This window comes from Triticum dicoccoides, chromosome 2B (assembly GCF_002162155.2).
Source record: "Triticum dicoccoides isolate Atlit2015 ecotype Zavitan chromosome 2B, WEW_v2.0, whole genome shotgun sequence".
Classification (NCBI taxonomy): Eukaryota; Viridiplantae; Streptophyta; class Magnoliopsida; order Poales; family Poaceae; genus Triticum; species Triticum dicoccoides.
Genome location: NC_041383.1, coordinates 645951640 through 645971862, shown reverse-complemented (window position 1 = coordinate 645971862; position 20223 = coordinate 645951640).

The window sequence follows — 20223 nt, the reverse complement described above, 5'->3', positions numbered from 1 at the left end:
GCAAGACCGTGATGTCGGCGGCCTCCGTTCAAACGGAGGCGCCGGACAACTTGTTGGAGGCGCTCAAAGGCGCTTCCATCGAGGAAGAACACCACACTATTATGAGTGCGGTCATTCAGAAGGTTCAGCTCGCCAAGAGCGGGCTGACCGAAGCCTGCAGTAGCCTTCTATGAGGCTTTGAGGTAAGAAGTTAAAAATATGCAATGTAATACCGCATAGACAGTAGCCCCCGATGCTTGGTTCGGTGTTCGGAAAGAAAAGCCGGACTGAGGATCTAAAAAAGATATACGCAGGGTTGCTAAAAATTATGTCAATATGGGTTTGCAGGCTACGCTGTTGACCTCTGCCGCACTGACTGCGGAGGTTGGTGCTTTAAAGCAGGAGCTCGAGCGGTCCGAGCAAGAGCTCGGCCGTGCCAAGAAGCAGCTCGAGGACAAAGAAGGTGAGTAACACCACTTTGAATTTTTACCTTACAGAAAAGGATTTAGGTTGCGATAAAAATAACAAGGATAACGTGGGTACTACAGGGGCCACGAATGAGGTGGCAACCCTGAAGGAGGCTGTGTCCACGGCCGAAAGCAATGCAGCCGCGGAACGAGCAGAGCGAGAGAAGCAGGAGGCACGGGTGGCGGAGGTGCGGCAAGAGCTCCAGGCTCTCATGGAAAAACATGAGAGTTTGGAGTGCGACTCAAAGACTCTAGAGTCCGAGCTTGCCTCGGCTCTCGAAAGTGCCAAAGCCGCCAAGGCCGAGGCCCATAAGTCCCTCCAGGAGATTGAGGAGGTGAAAAAGATAGCGGCGGGTAAGGCATTTTTCATGCAAAGCAAGCATGTGAATGTAAATTACCTGTTACTTACCCAAATTCGGAGCTCTCCAGGGGCGTTTGCAGATCTGCCTTGCAGCGTGTCTGATGCCGCCGCATTCTACCGAGCCGAGGAGGGGAGCTCAACGGAGAAGGTCTTCTGGTCTCAGTACGCTGAGGCCAGCCATCCGGTGCCCCCTAGCGACCAGCTGAAGCAGCTGGTCGAGCTCCACAAGGTAGCCGAGCAGGCCATGAAGGGCCTCATAGTCCGGCTGTGGCCTAGAGAGGCCATGCCTGGGAGCTACTTCGGCCTCATGCGGCGGCTGGTGGATGTGTGCCCCTGGGTGGAGGTCATCAAGCGCTCCGCCTATATTGAAGGTGCTCGTCGGGCCCTTGCCCGCGCAAAGGTGCATTGGAGCAAGCTGGATGCGGAGAGGCTTATCACTGACGCGCCGCCAACGGGCAAGGAGTATCGTACGCCCGAGATGTACTATAAGACTGTCCTGAAGGGTGCCTGCAAGATTGCGGATGAGTGCCCCAGAGATATAATTATTGAGTAAATTCACAATGTGTTATCCTGTGCGCTGAAAACTTTGTTCATATGCGCTAATCAATGCTTATTGATTTAAAATATTACCTTCTGTGCGGCCGTTTATTAAATCTGAGAGATGGCAAGTCGTTGGCTTCAGCCCCCATGCCACGAGTGCTGGGGTGTTCGGGATAAACTTGAGCACTCTTGTTCCCATTTTTGGGTCCATCTAGGGAGGCGCTCAACACAACGAACAAGGCAACCGGACTTATAATGCTTGAACACTCTCACTTAGCCATAGAATTCTATAATTTTAAATTTCGGCGAAGCCCCTAGTATTCAGAAGACCGAGTTCGGGGCGCTATCCACGCCTTGGCCGGACATTATCCGGTTCTTCACTCGAAGCGGCATAAGTCTTTAGGGACTCGAAAAGACCTCTCGAACAGCGACCAGTCTCTCGCCTTATCATGACAGTCAGTTTTAGCTTTCTCCACTGAGGCGTTAACCCGGCTCAACCGGGGCGCAATCGCAGTGGTTCTCCCAGTGCCACCTTAGCCGACAGAATGGAACGTAAGGTACCAAAACGTGGGAGCCGGGCAAACCCAACTATTGACCCAAGTCATGATTCAGAGCCAATTCATATAATGCTATAAGTTCGGGGTGCCGCACTTGTGAAAGTGTTCGGACTTATCATACCATAATGCGGGGAACATAAGCCCCTGGTGTATTCGGCCGTACCAAAATATACGGGTGCAAGATGTCATAAATGAACATATATGTAAAGTAATGCAATTATATGCAAAAAGTGCTGCATTATTTATTCAAGAAATTCTGCTATGAGTGCGGAATGATACAAATAGTGCGGTAAGCAAGGGATTGGACTAATTAAAGGTGTCTCCCTCCAGGGGTAGGCTGCGGAATGGTGTATTTAACAAATTTAATGCTCGTAATGGAGACCACCTGAGTGTTCGTCGCAGCCTTTGTCCCTCCCTGGCTGTTACATCATGAGTTCGGCAGGTTCGCCGCCGGACAGACTCCTGTGTATAAAAAGAAGAAAAATAAAAAACAAAAAGAGCAACCCACTTGGGAGCCCCTGGTGTGGTCGAACCGCACTCTGGGTCTGTTGTGGTCGTGCCCCTCCCCCTATGCCCATGGTATCTCCAGAGCATAATGATGTACGCGGAGAGTTTGTCTTGCAATCATGCGAGGGTTGGGGTTGGGGCCGCATTGCTACGCGTGCTCGGAACGTGCCAGGTGGTCTTGGTTGATGTTGCTCCGGGCGCGTTTGGCCGTGTCCGGTCGTTTAACGGCCGGGCTCGAAAATTGCCTTAGAAGGCTGCTCTGTTCTTCTGCCGCGAGAGCCGCTGTATGTTCCTCCGTTCGGAGGGAGCGTTCCGTATTTCCATTGACCGTGATGACTCGACGAGGGCCTGGCATCTTGAGCTTGAGGTATGCATAATGTGGCACCGCTTTGAACTTTGCGAACGCGGTTCGTCCGAGCAGAGCGTGATAGCCACTGCGGAACGGGACTATGTCGAAAATTAACTCCTCGCTTCGGAAATTATCCGGGGATCCGAAGACCACTTCCAGTGTGACTGAGCCTGTACAATTGGCCTCAACACCTGGTATGACGCCTTTGAAGGTCGTCTTTGTAGGTTTAATCCTTGAAGGGTCTATGCCCATCTTGTGCACTGTATCCTGATAAAGCAGGTTCAGGCTACTGCTGCCGTCCATCGGGACTCTCGTGAGGTGAAATCCATCGACGATTGGGTCTAAAACCAATGCGGCGAATCCGCCATGGCGGATACTGGTCGGATGGTCTCTTCGATCGAAAGTGATCGGGCAAGAGGACCATGGGTTGAACTTTGGGGCAACTGGCTCCATCGCATATACGTCCCTTAGTGCACGCTTCCGCTCCCTCTTGGGTATATGCGTTGCGTATATCATGTTTACCGTCCGCACTTCTGGGGGAAGCCCTTCTGTCCTCTATTGTTCGGCGGTCGGGTCTCTTCCTCGTCATCGCTGTGTAGCCCCTTGTCATTGTTTTCGGCAATTAATTTGCCTGCCTGCTTGAATACCCAACAATCTCTGTTGGTGTGGTTAGCTGGCTTTTCGGGGGTGCCATGTATTTGGCAAGAGAGGTCGAGTATTCGGTCCAAATTGGACGGGCCCAGAGTTGTTCTTTTAAATGGCTTCTTCCGTTGACCGGGTTTAGAGCCTCGGAATCCGGCGTTGACTGCCGTATCCTCATTGCTGTCGCCGTTAATGCGGCGTTTGTTTTTGTTTCGACGCGACCTGCCATTGCGGTCCTTGGTATCCGGACTGCCAGCATTTTTACTGAGGTTGTTGCTGCGAGCTAGCAAGCTATCCTCTCCCGCACAGAAGCGGTTCATGAGTGATGTGAGGGCTGCCATGGATTTCGGCTCTTCCTGTCCTAGGTGCCGGGCCAGCCACTCGTCGCGGATGTTATGTTTGAAGGCTGCGAGGGCCTCTGTATTCGGACAGTCGATGATTTGATTTTTCTTTGTTAAGAACCGTGTCCAGAATCGTCTGGCCGATTCGTCTGGCTGCTGGATTATGTGGCTTAGGTCATCTGCATCTGGTGGTCGCACATATGTGCCCTGGAAGTTGTCGAGGAATGCGGCTTCCACGTCCTCCCAACACCCAATTGACTCTGCGGGCAGGCTGTTGAGCCAATGCCGAGCTGGTCCTTTAAGCTTGAGCAGGAGATATTTGATAGCGTGAAGATCGTCGCCGCGGGCCATATGGATATGAAGGAGATAATCCTTGATCCAAACCGCGGGGTCTGTTGTGCCATCGTAGGATTCGATGTTAACGAGTTTAAACCCTTCGGGGATTTGATGATCCATTACTTCGTCAGTGAAGCATAGTGGGTGTGCGGCGCCTCTGTATTGAGCAATATCACGACGTAGCTCAAGAGAGCGTTATCTGCTGTGTTCGGCCCGGCCGGAGTTGTTGTATCCGGTGCGATGGTATTCGTCGTGGGTCTTGGGGCGCCCACGTGATCCATAGATAGATCTGGATTGTCTTGCCTTGTCCTCCAATATATCCCGCAAGTCTGGCGCGTTCCCTCGTGGCTTCGTACTTTTTGAGCGGTGCCGGGGTATGGTTTTGGTGGAGGGCTTAGATGCCTCTCTGTCGCGGCCACGAGGTGGTCGGTCTGCCGTATTGTGCACTGGTGATGAAGGTTTGTATGCTTCCTCCTCTAGTCGGGGGAGCAACTTGCGTTTTGGGTAGCTTTTGGAGGGGCGTTCGAGTTCATACTCTTCGGCCGCGAGGACCTCGGTCCATCTGTCGGCCAGCAGGTCTTGATCAGCTTGAAGCTGTTGCTGCTTTTTCTTCAGGCTATTTGCTGTGGCCATTAGCCTGCGTCTGAAACGCTCTTGTTCGACGGGATCCTCAGGCACGACGAATTCGTCGTCATCGAGGCTTGCCTCGTCTCCGGAGGGAGGTATGTAATTATAATCCTCGACCTCTTCGTCTGCCGCTCTCTCGTGAGGGCTTGCTTCTGCATCCTCCTGCGCTGAATCTTGCTAGAGGGGGTTGTTTTCGGCACTTTCTGGGGTGTTGTTATCTCCTGTGCCGGAATCTCCATTCTTGCTGTGGCGGGATTTAGAGCGGCGCCGCTGACGTCGGCACTTGGGCTGTTTCTTTAAGGAATCTGCCTCCACTGCTTCTTCGCCGTCCCCATCTTTTGGGGTGTCCACCATGTATATGTCGTGTGACGAGGTGGTCTTCCAGTGCCCTGTAGGCGCTGGTTCTTGATCGTCTCCAGCATCGTCGTCCATACCGTCGATGTCTTCGGAGTCGTAGTCTAGCACGTCGGTTAGATCGTCGACAGTGGCTACAAAGTGGGTGGTGGGTGGGCTTTGAATTTCTTCGTCATCCGCATCCCAACCATCCTGGCCGTAGTCCAGCCAGGGCTCTCCAGATAGCGAGAGATGCTTTAGCGATTTTAGGATGTCGCCAAAGGGTGAGTGCTGAAAGATGTCCGCAGCGGTGAACTCCATGATCGGCGCCCAATCAGATTCGATTGGCAGGGGCACAGGAGGTTTGGAGTCCGGCAGGGAGTCCGGCACCTCGGAGTCACGAGCTTTATAAGGGACGAGGTTAGTGTTCGGCTCCATCGCGGTGGAAGTTGCAGCTCCCGAGGCGGTGTCCAGCCACCCGTCCTCGATCTGCGTGATCGGCTCCGGACTATGGGTCGGAGCGGATTCGTGTGCGGCCTCCAAGGTACTGTCCAGCGGCAGAGTTAGATCATGCCCATCGTGACAGTGCGGCACGCTCGGCTGCGGCTCGGATCCATCGAAGATCAAGTCTCCGCGGATATCGGCCGTGAAGTTTAGGCTTCCAAACCTGACCTGACGGCCAGGGGCGTAGCTTTTGATCTGCTCCAGATGGCCAAGTGAATTGGCCCGCAGTGCGAAGCCGCCGAATACGAAGATCTGTTCGGGGAGAAAAGTCTCACCCGGGACTGCGTCGTTGTTGATTGAAGAAGCCATCAAGCCTATCGGTGACAGCCGAGAGGAACTCTCAATGGAAGCACCAATGTCGGTGTCAAAACCGGCGGATCTCGGGTAGGGGGTCCCGAACTGTGCGTCTAGGCGGATGGTAACAGGAGACAGGGGACACGATGTTTTACCCAGGTTCGGGCCCTCTTGATGGAGGTAAAACCCTATGTCCTGCTTGATTGATATTGATAATGTGGGTATTACAAGAGTAGATCTACCACGAGATCAAGGAGGCTAAACCCTAGAAGCTAGCCTATGGTATGATTTTTGTAATGGTTATTGTGTCCTATGGACTAAAGCCATCCGGTTTATATAGACACCGGAGAGGGCTAGGGTTACATAGAGTCAGTTACAATGGTAGGAGATCTACATATCCGTATCGCCAAGCTTGCCTTCCACGCCAAGGAAAGTCCCATCCGGACACGGGACGAAGTCTTCAATCTTGTATCTTCATAGTCTTGGAGTCCGACTGACGATGATAGTCCGGCTGTCCGGACACCCCCTAGTCCAGGACTCCCTCAATCAACGTGGCTCATGATACCAAGATGATGTAGGGTAGAACCCTAGCATCCCGATCATTCACGTTTGGAGGGGATCCTACGAAGAATACGAAGAACACGAGGGGGAAACGAGGGAAAACAAGGGGAAATACAAGAGGAAACACTCAACTAACAAGATCAATCACACATGTGCTAGATTCTAGAAACACAATGAGATACACGATCCGAATCCAACAAGGGAAGATACATAGGGTAACCGGTTCTTCTCCAAGAGGAGGTCTTGAGTTCTTCCTGTTAGGGGTCTTGAATCCAAGTGGATCTTCTCCGTAGAGGCACATCCTCTCTCAGAGGAGCAGATCCAGATGAATGAGCGAGGCTCTGTCTCACAAATGAGCTATCACAACGCTAACCCTAACTAGAAGGAGGTGGTGGAGTATATATAGTCTAGGTCCACGAAGGGGTAAGTGGGAGAGGGATACATGGGCCTCGGGCCCGATCTCTCCACGCAGACAGGCGTCGGACGTCCGACGGCTATTGGTTGTCCGGTCGCCCACGGGCGTCCGGTCGTCCGGAAGTCTTCGGACTTCCGATGTTTTGGCTCTAGTCCGGTAGTGTCGGATGTCCGGTCGGTGTCGGTCGTCCGTGCGCTGATGAGTGTCGGATGTCCGGTGTCGGGCGATCGTCCGGGCATTGTAGGTTGCCTCGGCTGGAGTCGATCTGGCTGGTGGAGTCTCCAGGCATCGGATGTTCGGAGATCGTCAGTCGTCTGGAGGTCGTCGGACGTCTGAGAGCTGTAGCTTCCTGGCAGCTCTTCCTCTTGTTCCTCGCGCTTGGTGTCCTCTCCGTCTTGTCCAATGCTCGTAGTTGTTCCATGGCCTTCCTCTTGGTTCCTGGTCATGCATAGCACATATGTTTGAGATAGTATCCATGTCTCACATGTGGAAAGTGACGATTCGGAGAGGAGCGAGTTCACCTTGTGTCCGATGGCGTATGTTTGAGGTCTCGTCATATGTCCTTTTGGGGCTTGGAGGGTAGTCGGAGTGTACATGGGGATGAATGTGGGATGCTCCGCATCACTTCCAAACCTTCATAGACTTCATTCACCTGCAATCCACAGTGACTCTTGGATGCTCAGAACGCGATGCCTAACCGGCTGGAGGATTCACAGTCCTCAAGTGTAACAAGTCTTAAGATCACGCGGACAGAAAGACTTTAGTGAGGCCTAACACTCTTTGGGTCTAGGTGTTTTGGGCTTAAGTCCTCGCAAATATCTCTCTCTCAAATGCTTCGGAGGTGGGTTGCTCTCAAACGACAAAAGATGTGCACTAACTCTAAGCAGCCACCAATCTATGGTGTAGGGGGTAGGCTATTTATAGCCAAGTGGCAACCCGACCTGATATGTGAAATTCAGTTTTGTGAGCATTGTCTTCATAGATCAAAAGAGGCTCCCCCTGAAGATGTGCATATAAATAGTTTGCTTTTGAATGAAAATGCACATGCAGGTTTTGCTTCGTGGAGGCCATCTTCAATGTATGAAGACAATTCATCATGCATATATGAAAGTTATGAAGATAATGATATGCATAATGAAAAGACGTCTGCAGAATGACTTCATGCGGAATTTATCATCGAATCACAACATAGTAGCAAAACTAGTAGACGACCATCAAGTTCAAGTGTTACAACTCAAGAGCCAAATAGTTTTAAAAATGAGAGTTGCAAGCACTTAGCAAAAATTAAGGCATCCACCCATATGGACCCGCTTGAAGACTACCAACCTCATATGCTTCTCCCCCTTTTGTCAATAAGGACCAAAAAGGTTTGAAGACAGAGAGTTTCTACGCGTTCCCAGGTGTAGACGAATTTGGAGCAGCATGGTCGACGTTGGAGTTAGGTAGTGCAGAGGGGCCTAGGGCAGCATCTTGATGCAGTGAAGCTAATGATGGTGAAGTGGCGTCGTCTTCATCATCGACAACTCTCGCAACAACAGTTGCAGTCGAAGATGAGTACTCAGAATCTTGAATAGAAGGTGTTGGACGCCAACTTGCTGATTGTGGTGGCCTGGAGTCAAACTTGAATTTTTCAATGAAGCCATCCTCGCGAAGATCATCTTCAGAGCAGAGCAAGGTAAGGCTCTTCCAGGACCGCAGGCAGGCTTCATGAGCAACAAAAGAATTCTTGGTAGCCAATTTGCAAATGCGATTGACATCCACCAGAATACTTTGCATTTGGTGTTTCATCCATTCATGATGCTTATCCTGCTTCTGATGCAAAGATACCAGAAGCTCACGGTCATTAAGGACACACGAATGCTTCTGAGGCCTTTGTGCAATTGCACTGGCAGTGGCTTCAGTATTGGCGCGATGCGGCATACGCAAGTTGCCAGCCAGGGGATAGTCAGGAGTAGCAGAATTTGGTACGTGAATGCCTTCAATAGGTTGAGTGAAGCTTTGATATTCAGCATTCTGCAGATGGAGTGGCTTCTTTGCTGGATCAGAGTAGATGGCTTCATAGGACATGTCACCATTAGGCAGAAATATGACATGATTGCACGCTGAAGGTTGATAGTCAACTATGGAATGAAGCTTGATGAGACGCATGATCCAGGGGGCATATAACTTCAGGCCAAACAGATCAATTCCAGAAGCAGCCAACTGACGAATGAAGAAATCCTGAGTGTTGAATCTTATGCCATTGACAATATAGAAGACCAGTGTCTTCATGGCGCCTTCGAGTTTAGCTCCAGAGAGTATCCTTTGATTGGCCAGAGAGTACGCCTCAGAATGTGATAGACTGTGTGGGGCAAGTACTCGAGGTCTTCAACAAAGAACTATTTAGGGTATTCAGCATCTTAGGGCAATGGCTTCATCATGCTCAGCATCTGACTCATATTTGGCTTGGGCTTCCGAAATATGCTCTGCAGTTTATCTTGATAGAGCTGACAACCTAGTTCACATAACTCACTAGGAGTGGGCAGGGAGGTAAGCTCAATGACGTCCTGAGCTTTGGCTTCATGATGAACATCTCCTGTCATCCACTGAAGGACCCAAGTCTTCGGATCCTTGTTGTAGCCTCGAATGTGCAAGGTTGCATAGAACTGCAGCAAAAGCTCTTCATTCCAGTGCTCCTTGCCAGTCACAAAATATAGCAGCCCAACATCTATGAAGCAATCAAGTGCCTCTTCAAGGCATGGCAGCCCAGCAACAGCATCACAATCCAGACGCTTATGAGAAAAAACCCGGTCTTGGTTGTATAGGATATACGAGTAATAGCTTCGTTGCTGTCAGCTCCAAAACCTATCAGAGGAGATCTTGGGCTTCGTGTATGGGCTCTTGGTGCTGTCGAAGAATGTGTTGTGCTCTCTGAAGCTGAGCACACTAAATGAGCCGTGTGTTGTTGCAGCACTAGGAAGCCTTGGTAGTCTTGGCTTTGGCTTCAAGGTCTGAGGCCTCTCCTCCATGTGATAATCATATTGTGGCCCGGGAGCAGTGGGTGGAACCATTATAGGCCATCTAACAGTTACCAACTCACCTTGATAGAATGCGCATTCCATGGTATGAGGCCTTGGTGGAGGAACAACATCATCAGAAGTGACTGGTTGTTCAATGTTGTTAGGTACTTCAGTATTGTTGGTGGTGGTAGCTGATGACCCACAAGTATAGGGAGTCAATTGTAGCCCTTTTCAATAAGTAAGAGTGTCGAACCCAACAAGGAGCAGAAGGAAATGACAAGTGGATTTCAGCAAGGTACAGTTTGAAGTGCTAAAATTGTGAGTAGCGGAGTAGTTTGATAGCAAGATAATTTGTAACGAGCAAGTAACAGTAGTAGTAACAAAAGTGCAGCAAGGTAGCCCAATCCTTTTGAGGAAAAGGACAGGCCAAAACGGTTTCTTATGATAAGGAAAGTGTCCTACTTATGATTAACCCTCTCGCAAGCATCCGCAACTACGAGAAAAGTATTGTGAATAAATTCTAACCATAGCATTAAAGTTTTGGATCCAATCGGTCCCTTACGGAATAGCGTATAAACGGGGGTTTAAGCTTCTGTCACTCTCGCAACACACCATCTAATAACTACTCCAGAATGCATTCCCTTAGCCCCAAATATGGTGAAGTGTCATGTAGTCGACGTTCACATGACACCACTAAGAGAATGACAACATACATACAATCAAAATATCGAACACATATCAAGTTCACATGATTACTTGCAATATGATTTCTCCCGTGACCTCAAGAACAAAAGTAACTACTCACAAATGATAAACATGCTCAAGATCAGAGGGGTATTAAATATCATAATGGATCCAAACATATAATCTTCCACCAAATAAACCATATAGTAATCAACTATAATATGTAATCAACACTACTAGTCACTCACAAGCACCAATCTATAGTTTTGATACAAAGATTGAACACAAGAGATGAACTAGGGTTTGAGAGGAGTTGGTGCTATGAAGATGTTGATGAATATAGCCCTCCCCGAGATGGGAGAGTTGTTGGTGATGATGACGATGATGATTTCCCCCTCCGGGAGGGAAGTTCCCCCGGCGGAATTGCTCCGCCGAAGGGAAAAAGTGCTCTTGCCTAAGTTCCACCTCGAGGCGGCAGCGCTTCGTCCCGAATGTCCTCCCCTCATTTTCTAGGTCAAAATGACTTATATACCAGAAGATGGGCACCGGAGGTGGGCCGAGGAGGGCAGCACCCACCAAGGCGCGCCTGGGCCTCCTGGTGCGCCCAAGTGGGTTGTGCCCACCTGGTGGCCCTCCTCTGGTACTTATTTGCTCTAATATTCATTAAATATTCCATACAAATTCCTAGGGGAGTTTCAGCTCATTTGAAGTTGTGCAGAATAGGTAGCTTGACGTAGCTTTTTTAGGTCCAGATTTCGAGCTGCCAGAATTCTCCCCCTTGGTGCATACCTTGCATATTATGAGAGAAAAGGCATTAGAATTACTCCAAAAGCATTATTATACAATAAAACAACATAAATAACAGTAGGAAAACATGATGCAAAATGGACGTACCAACTCCCCCAATCTTAGACCTCGCTTGTCCTCAAGCAAAACCGAAATCGAAAAACATGTCCACATGCTTAGAGAGAGAGGTGTCGATAAAAACAAAAATACAGACATAGCAGCATCATGTGACTTATTATAGCAACAACAGACTTTAATATAAAACTTTTATCATAAACCTCTCATGAACAAGTGACAATTCATCACAACATCGAAGTATAAAGCATAAACTCTATTGGAAACCAACAAACTATGTTCTCAGTCAACTTTGCAACTGCAATTCATCATCTTTTCAGGAAGGGTCACGTATCGGAGCCTTTAGGCAAGTCCACATACTCAACCATCATTTAGTCTTCTATGATTGCTAACACTCATGACGTACACATGAGCAAAATGTTTCAACCGGACACAAAGAAAGATAGGGGCTTATAGTTTCGCCTCCCAACACACTCACCTCAAGGGTGATGTCAACAATAATAACTCATGCTACCCATATTAAACTGGACATATGTGCCTAGATCTTTCCTCGCCACATGATCCTTGCCAAAGGAAAAAAATAAAAGGAATAGAGAGAAAAACTTTGACTCTTGCATAAAAGTAAATACATGAAAGTAAAAGATAGGCCCTTCGCAGAGGGAAGCAGAGGTTGCCATGCGCTTTTTGTTTGTATGCTTGACCCCTTAGTGCAAGAGAACGTCACGTTATATTGCCCCTTGTGATGGCAACCTTTATTATGCAGTCTGTCGCTTTTATTCTTCACCATTACAAGTTCGTATAACGCTCAATTTTACCTTACACTAAATGGTCTCACATTTTTATAAGCAATTTTATTGCCCTTTTTGCACCGATGGCAACTTACTTGAAGGATATTACTCAATCCATAGGTAGATATGGTGGACTGTCAAACAAGATAAGGTTTAAGGGTTTTGGATGCATAAGTAGTATCTCTACTTAGTGCGGAGTTTTTGGCTAGCAAACATAGGGGCAAGCACTACATGTTGAAGGATCTATGACAATATGACTTCTATGTGAATATGAACAAACATAAATCATTAAGTTGTCTTCCGTGTCCAACGTCAACAATTTTAGCATATAATATTTTGATGGGTGTCGGTGTCAAAACCGGCGTATCTCAGGTAGGGGGTCCTGAATTGTTCGTCTAAGGTTGATGGTAACAGGAGGCGGGGGACACGATGTTTGCCCAGGTTCGAGCCCTCTCTATGGAGGTAATACCCTACTTCCTGCTTTATTGATCTTGATGAATATGAGTATTACAAGAGTTGATCTACCACGAGATCGTAATGGCTAAAACCCTAGAAGTCTAGCCTATATGATTATGATTGCCTCTACGGACTAACCCCTCCGGTTTATATAGACACTGAAGGGGACTAGGGTTGTACAAAGTCAATTACAGAGAAAGAATCTTCATATCCGGACGGCAAGCTTGCCTTCCACGCCAAGGAGAGTCCCATCCGAACATAGGTGAGAGTCTTCGGTCTTGTATCTTGATGGCTACTACACAACCTTCTTCTTGTAGACGTTGTTGGGCCTGCAAGTGCACAGGTTTGTAGGACGGTAGCAAATTTTCCTCAAGTGGATGACCTAAGGTTTATCAATCCATGGGAGGCGTAGGATGAAGATGGTCTCTCTCAAGCAACCCTGCAACCAAATAACAAAGAGTCTCTTGTGTCCCCAACACACCCAATACAATGGTAAATTGTATAGGTGCACTAGTTCGGCGAAGATATGGTGATACAAGTGCAATATGGATAGTAGATATTGGTTTTTGTAATCTGAAATTATGAAAACAGCAAGGTAAATAATGATAAAAGTGAGCGTAAATGGTATTGCAATGGTAGGAAACAAGGCCTAGGGTTCATACTTTCACTAGTGCAAGTTCTCTCAACAATAATAACATAGATAGATCATATAACAATCCCTCAACATGCAACAAAGAGTCACTCCAAAGCTACTAATAGCAGAGAACAAACGAAGAGATTATGGTAGGGTACGAAACCACCTCAAAGTTATTCTTTCGGATCAATCTATTCAAGAGTTCGTACTAGAATAACACCTTAAGACACAAATCAACCAAAACCCTAATGTCACCTAGATACTCCATTGTCACCTCAAGTATCCTTGGGCATGATTATACGATATGCATCACACAATCTCAGATTCATCTATTCAACCAACACAAAGTACTTCAAAGAGTGCCCCAAAGTTTCTACCGGAGAGTCAAGAAAACGTGTGCCAACCCCTATGCATAGGTTCATGGGCGGAACCCGCAAGTTGGTCACCAAAACATACATCAAGTGGCACGTGATATCCCATTGTCACCACAGATAAACACGGCAAGACATACATCAAGTGTTCTCAAATCAAAGACTCAATCCGATAAGATAACTTCAAAGGGGAAACTCAATTCATCACAATGGAGTAGAGGGGGAGAAACATCATAAGATCCAACTATAATAGCAAAGCTCGCGATACATCAAGATCGTGCCATAGAGAGAACACGAGAGAGAGAGAGAGATCAAACACATAGCTACTGGTACATACCCTCAGCCCCGAGGGTGAACTACTCCCTCCTCGTCATGGAGAGCGCCGGGATGATCAAGATGGCCACCGGTGATGGGTTCCCCCTTCGGTAGGGTGCCGGAACGGACTCCCGAGAGGTTTTTGGTGGCTACAGAGGCTTGCGGTGGCAGAACTCCCGATCTATCTTGATATTCGATGGTTTTAGGGTACGTAGGCTTATATAGGCGAAAGAAGTCGGTCGGGGGAGCCTCGAGGGGCCCACAAGACAGGGGGCGCGCCCAGTAGGGGGGGGGGGGCGCCCTCCTATCTCGTGGCCTCCTCGAGGATCTTCTAATGTGAACTCCAAGTCTCCAGGATCATATTCTTCCAAAAAATCACGCTGCCGAAGGTTTCATTCCATTTGGACTCCGTTTGATATTCCTTTTCCTCGAAATACTGAAACAGGCAATAAAACAACAATATGGGCTGGGCCTCCGGTTAATAGGTTAGTCCCAAAAGTAATATAGAAGTGTATAATAAAGCCCATAATCATTCAAAACAGATAATAAAATAGCATGAATGCTTCATAAATTATAGATACGTTGGAGACGTATCAGCATCCCTAAGCTTAATTCCTACTCGTCCTCGAGTAGCTAAATGATAAAAGAAAGAATTTATGAAATGTGAATGCTAGAAGGTGCACAAGTTTGATCAATAATAATTTCAATCACCTTTTCGAGCATGATAATATATCATAACAGTAGTTCATCTCATAAAACTTCTCACGATAAAGTAACAAACAATTCACATGTCAAAGCATAGACCATAAACTTTCTTGAAAACTAGCAAACTTCATTCTCGGTCATCAAACAATTGCAATTCATCTTATTTTCAGAAATAACAAACTCCACATACTCAACTATCATATAGTCTTCTACAGTTGCTAACACTCACGAAATACTAATGGTTATGGAGTTTGAATCGGACACTGAGAAAGATAGGGGCTTATAGTGTTGCCTCCCAACGTATTCACCTTTGGGTGATGTCAACAATAATAGTTCATGCTAACTTACATCCAATTGGATATATATAGCAGGATCTTCCCGACACGGGGTGCTTGCCAAAGGATAAAATGAAAAAGGGAAAGGTGAAGCTCACCTTGACTCTTGCATAAAGTAAAAGACATAAGGTAAAAGATAGGCCCTTCGCAGAGGGAAGCAGGGGTTGTCATGCGCTTTTAGGGTTGGATGCACAAAATCTTAATGCGAATGAACGTCACTTTATATTGCCACTTGTGTATGGACCTTTATTATGCAGTTCGTCGCTTTTATTGCTTCCATAACAAGAGATCGTATAAAGCTATTTTCTTCACACCAAAAGATCATACATATTTAGAGAGCAATTTTTATTTGCTTGCACCGATGACAACTTACTTGCAGGATCTTACTCAATCCATAGGTAGGTATGGTGGACTCTCATGGCAAAACTGGGTTTAAGGATATTTGGAATCACAAGTAGTATCTCTACTTGGTGCAAGGAATTTTGGCTAGCATAAGGGGGAAAGGCAAGCTCAACATGTTTGAATGATCCATGACAATATACTTTAACTGAGATGTCGGAAAAAATAAACCATTATGTTGTCTTCCTTGTCCAACATCAACTCTTTAGCATGTCATACTTAATGAGTGCTCCCAACTATAAAATATGTCTACAATAGTATATTTATATGTGAAATCTCTCTTCCTTCAATATTCTTTCATGAATTGTTCAAATGACCAATACAATGCTTGCTAACCTTCAATAAATTTACAACCTCTACTTCTTAGACGTGAAGTCATTACTCCCCATGGGATAAGCAAATGAGGCATATATAATTTCAGATTTATTATGATCAACTCATTCAACAATTTACTCATAGGATATAAGTGAAGCACACGAGTAAATGACAAACTACTCCAAAAAGATATAAGTGAAGATCAATGAGTAGCTAAATAATTATGTAACTATACGAAGACTCCCTCTCATTTAGGAATTTCAGATCTTGGTATTGTATTCAAACCGCAAGCAAAATAAAATAAAATGACATTGCAAGGATAGCACAACTCATGTGAAGAAGCAAAAACTTAGGCTCAACCGATACTAACCGATAATTGTTGAAGAAGAAAGGTGGGATGCCTACCGGGGCATCCCCAAGCTTAGATGCTTAAGACTTCTTGAAATATTATCTTGGGGTGCCTTGGGCATCCCCAAGCTTGAAATTTTGTGTCTCCTTAATTCCTCTCATATCATGGTTTCTCTTTTTATCAAAAGCTTCATCCACACCAAACTCAACAAGAACTCGTGAGATAGGTTAGTATAAACCAATGCAAAACCTTATCATTTTCTACTGTAACAAATCACTAAAATTATTATTCAACATTGCATACTAAATGCCTCTGCATATTTAATACTCCTATCCTCAAATAGAATCATTAAACAAGCAAACATATGCAAACAATGCAAACATAACAGCAATCTGTCAAAACAGTACAGTCTGTAAAGAATGCAAGATTCATCATACTTCCCTAACTCCAAAAATTATGAAATAAAATTCCCACTGTAATAAATTTATCATATCTCAATATGCAAAAGGTTTAAACATTATATCATTCTCTGACTTTTCTAGGGAATTTTTGCAACAGCGGTAAACTTTCTGTTTTCAAACAGCAACATGTATACTAGCAAAATAAGCATGGCAAAGGCTATCCTTGACTTTTTTTATTGAAACTAAAGATACAAAACGTTATTCTAAATAACAGAAAGCAAATACTAACAATATAAAATGACGCTGCAAGCAAAACACATATCATGTGGTGAATAAAAATATAGCTCCAAGTAAAGTTACCGATGAACGAAGACGAAAGAGGGGATGCCATCCGGGGCATCCCCAAGCTTAGGATCTTGGTTGTCCTTGAATATTACCTTGGGGTGCCTTGGTCATCCCCAAGCTTAGGCTCTTGCCACTCCTTATTCCATAGTCCATCGAATCTTTACCCAAAACTTGAAAACTCCACAACACAAAACTCAACAAAAAACTTGTAAGCTCCGTTAGTATAAGAAAATAAAACCACCACTTAGGTACTGTAATGAACTCATTCTAAATTCATATTGGTGTAATATCTACTGTACTCCAACTTATCTATGGTTCATACCCTCCGATACTACTCATAGATTCATCAAAATAAGTAAACAACACATAGAAAACAGAATCTGTCAAAAACAGAACAGTCTGAAGTAATCTGTATCAAACGTATACTTGTGGAACTCCAAAAATTCTACCAAATTAGGAAGTCCTAAGAAATTAATGCACCAATCAAGAGAAAAAAGAATCAGATCATAAGAAATTTTATGTGAATTAACAAAACTAATTTACTGGGTGCAAAAGTTTCTGATTTTCAGCAGGATCAACACAACTATCACCGAAAGCTATCCTAAAGGTCTTACTTGGCACTTTATTGAAACAAAAGCTATAAAAACAAAGGATAGATATTGGGTTGTCTCCCAACAAGCGCTTTTCTTTAATGCCTTTCTAGCGAGGCACGATGATAACAATGATGCTCACATAAAAGATAAGAATTGAAATATAACGGGAGCATCATGAAGCATATGACTAGCACATTTAAGTCTAACCCACTTCCTATGCATAGGGATTTTGTGAGCAAACAACTTATGGGAACAATAATCAACTAGCATGGGAAGGTAAAACAAGCATAGCTTCAAAATTTTCAACACATAGGGAGGAAACTTGACATTATTGCAATTCCTACAAGCATATGTTCCTCCCTCATAATAATTTTCAGTAGCATCATGAATAAATTCAAAAATATAACCAGCATCTAAAGCATTCTTTTCATGATCTACAAGCATAGAAAATTTACTACTCTCCACATAAGCAAAATTCCTCTCATTCGGAATAGTGGGAGTATCATAAGAGACTTGAACACTAAAAATTGTTTCCACATTAAAAGAGTAATGTTCAGAAAGAGGGTAATCATAATCATGACAAGATTTGTAAATATAATCATCGACTTTTTATAGCATAAGTTTCATCACAATAATCAGCATAAGTAGCAACTTTGTTCTCATCATAATCGATTGAAACCTCTCCCAAGATAGTGGAATCACTAAATAAAGTTGACACTCTCCCAAATCCACTTTCGTATTCATCACAATAAAATTCAACATCCTCCAAAATAGTGGGATCACTACTTCCTAAAGTTGACACTCTTCCAAACCCACTTTCATCAATATAATCATCATAGGTAGGAGGCATGCTATCATCATAACAACTTTGCATATCAAAACTTGGGATGCTAAAAGTATCATCTTCATTAAACATAGCATCCCCAAGCTTGGTACAAACATTAATTTCAGCAAATATATTATCAAATATGCCATCCTCATCAAACATAGCTTCCCCAAGCTTGGGCTCTTTCATATCATAGGCATAATCACTCTCATAATTAAAAATATGGATAGCACCAATAGTAAAGCAATTATCATCATCACAATGAGTAGTAGGAGCAACATAATTTGGGAGGGATACCTTTTTTTACCTTTGTTGCTCCTTCTTTTCTTTTTCTTCTTCACATTATGTGTGGGTTCAACCTTCCTCTTTGAGCTCCTTATTGATGTGATTGGTTGAATAGAAAGCTCCTCGTTACCTGATTCATCATAAGAAATAATAGGAGGAGATTGGGAAGTCTCTTCCCTTTCATTATTATTCTCTTCTTCTTCTATTTGCTTTCTTTTCTTTATGTAATTGGCAATATAAGGATTTTCAATGCAATTCTCCGCACAAAAAATATAAATCTTTTCGAGATCAATATCAAGGAAATGCTCAAGATTAAATTCTGGAATAGGCTTAGTTAAACGTTTCAACTCTTCATAACCCAAAAGCAAACTAAGTTCATTATAATGTGCAAGGGAGATCAAATCATCACAATTTTTGGACATGATTCGGTCATGAAACAATTTGCATTGGAGATGTAAATGACCACGTTCATTGCAAAGTTCACAAGTACGGCAAAGGAATTTTAAATTTTCAGCACTCACATCTAGCCTTTCTTGCAACCATTTAGTTTCTAAATGCTTATGCCTCTTGCAATATATATCTTCTCTATTTGGTGTGTTCATGCAAACATGCACTCCACAAAAATCAACATTCTTATAGGGGACATTTTCATCATAACTAGTGCAATCATCATTAGTACTATGGATATTCAAAGAGTTCATACTAACAACATTGCAATCATGCTCATCATTCAAAGATTTAGTACCAAGCATTTTAATGCACTCTTATTCTAGCAATTGAGCACAATTTTCCTTTCCATCATACTCACGAAAGATATTAAAAAGACGAAGCGTATGAGACAAACTTAACTCCATTTTTTGTTTTCTTTTATAAAATAAACTAGTTATAAAACAAGAAACAAAAAGATTCGATTGCAAGATCTAAAGATATACCTTCAAGCACTCACCTCCCCAGCAACGGCACCAGAAAAGAGCTTGATGTCTACTACACAACCTTCTTCTTGTAGACGTTGTTGGGCCTACAAGTGCATAGGTTTGTTGGACAGTAGCAAATTTCCCTCAAGTGGAGGACCTAAGGTTTATCAATCCGTGGGAGGCGTAGGATGAAGATGGTCTCTCTCAAGCAACCCTGCAACCAAATAACAAAGAGTCTCTTGTGTCCCCAACACACCCAATACAATGGTAAATTGTATAGGTGCACTAGTTCGGCGAAGAGATGGTGATACAAGTGCAATATGGATAGTAGATATAGGTTTTTGTAATCTGAAATTATAAAAACAGCAAGGTAACTAATGATAAAAGTGAGCGTAAACGGTATTGCAATGGTAGGAAACAAGGCCTAGGGTTCATACTTTCACTAATGCAAGTTCTCTCAACAATAATAACATAGATAGATCATATAACTGTTGGAAATATGCCCTAGAGGCAATAATAAATTAGTTATTATTATATTTCCTTGTTCATGATAATCGTTTATTATCCATGCTATAATTGTATTAATAGGAAACTCAGATACATGTGTGGATACATAGACAACACCATGTCCCTAGTAAGCCTCTAGTTGACTAGCTCGTTGATTAATAGATGGTTACGGTTTCCTGACCATGGACATTGGATGTCATTGATGACAGGATCACATCATTAGGAGAATGATGTGATGGACAAGACCCAATCCTAAGCCTAGCACAAAAGATCGTAGTTCATATGCTAAAGCTTTTCTAATGTCAAGTATCATTTCCTTAGACCATGA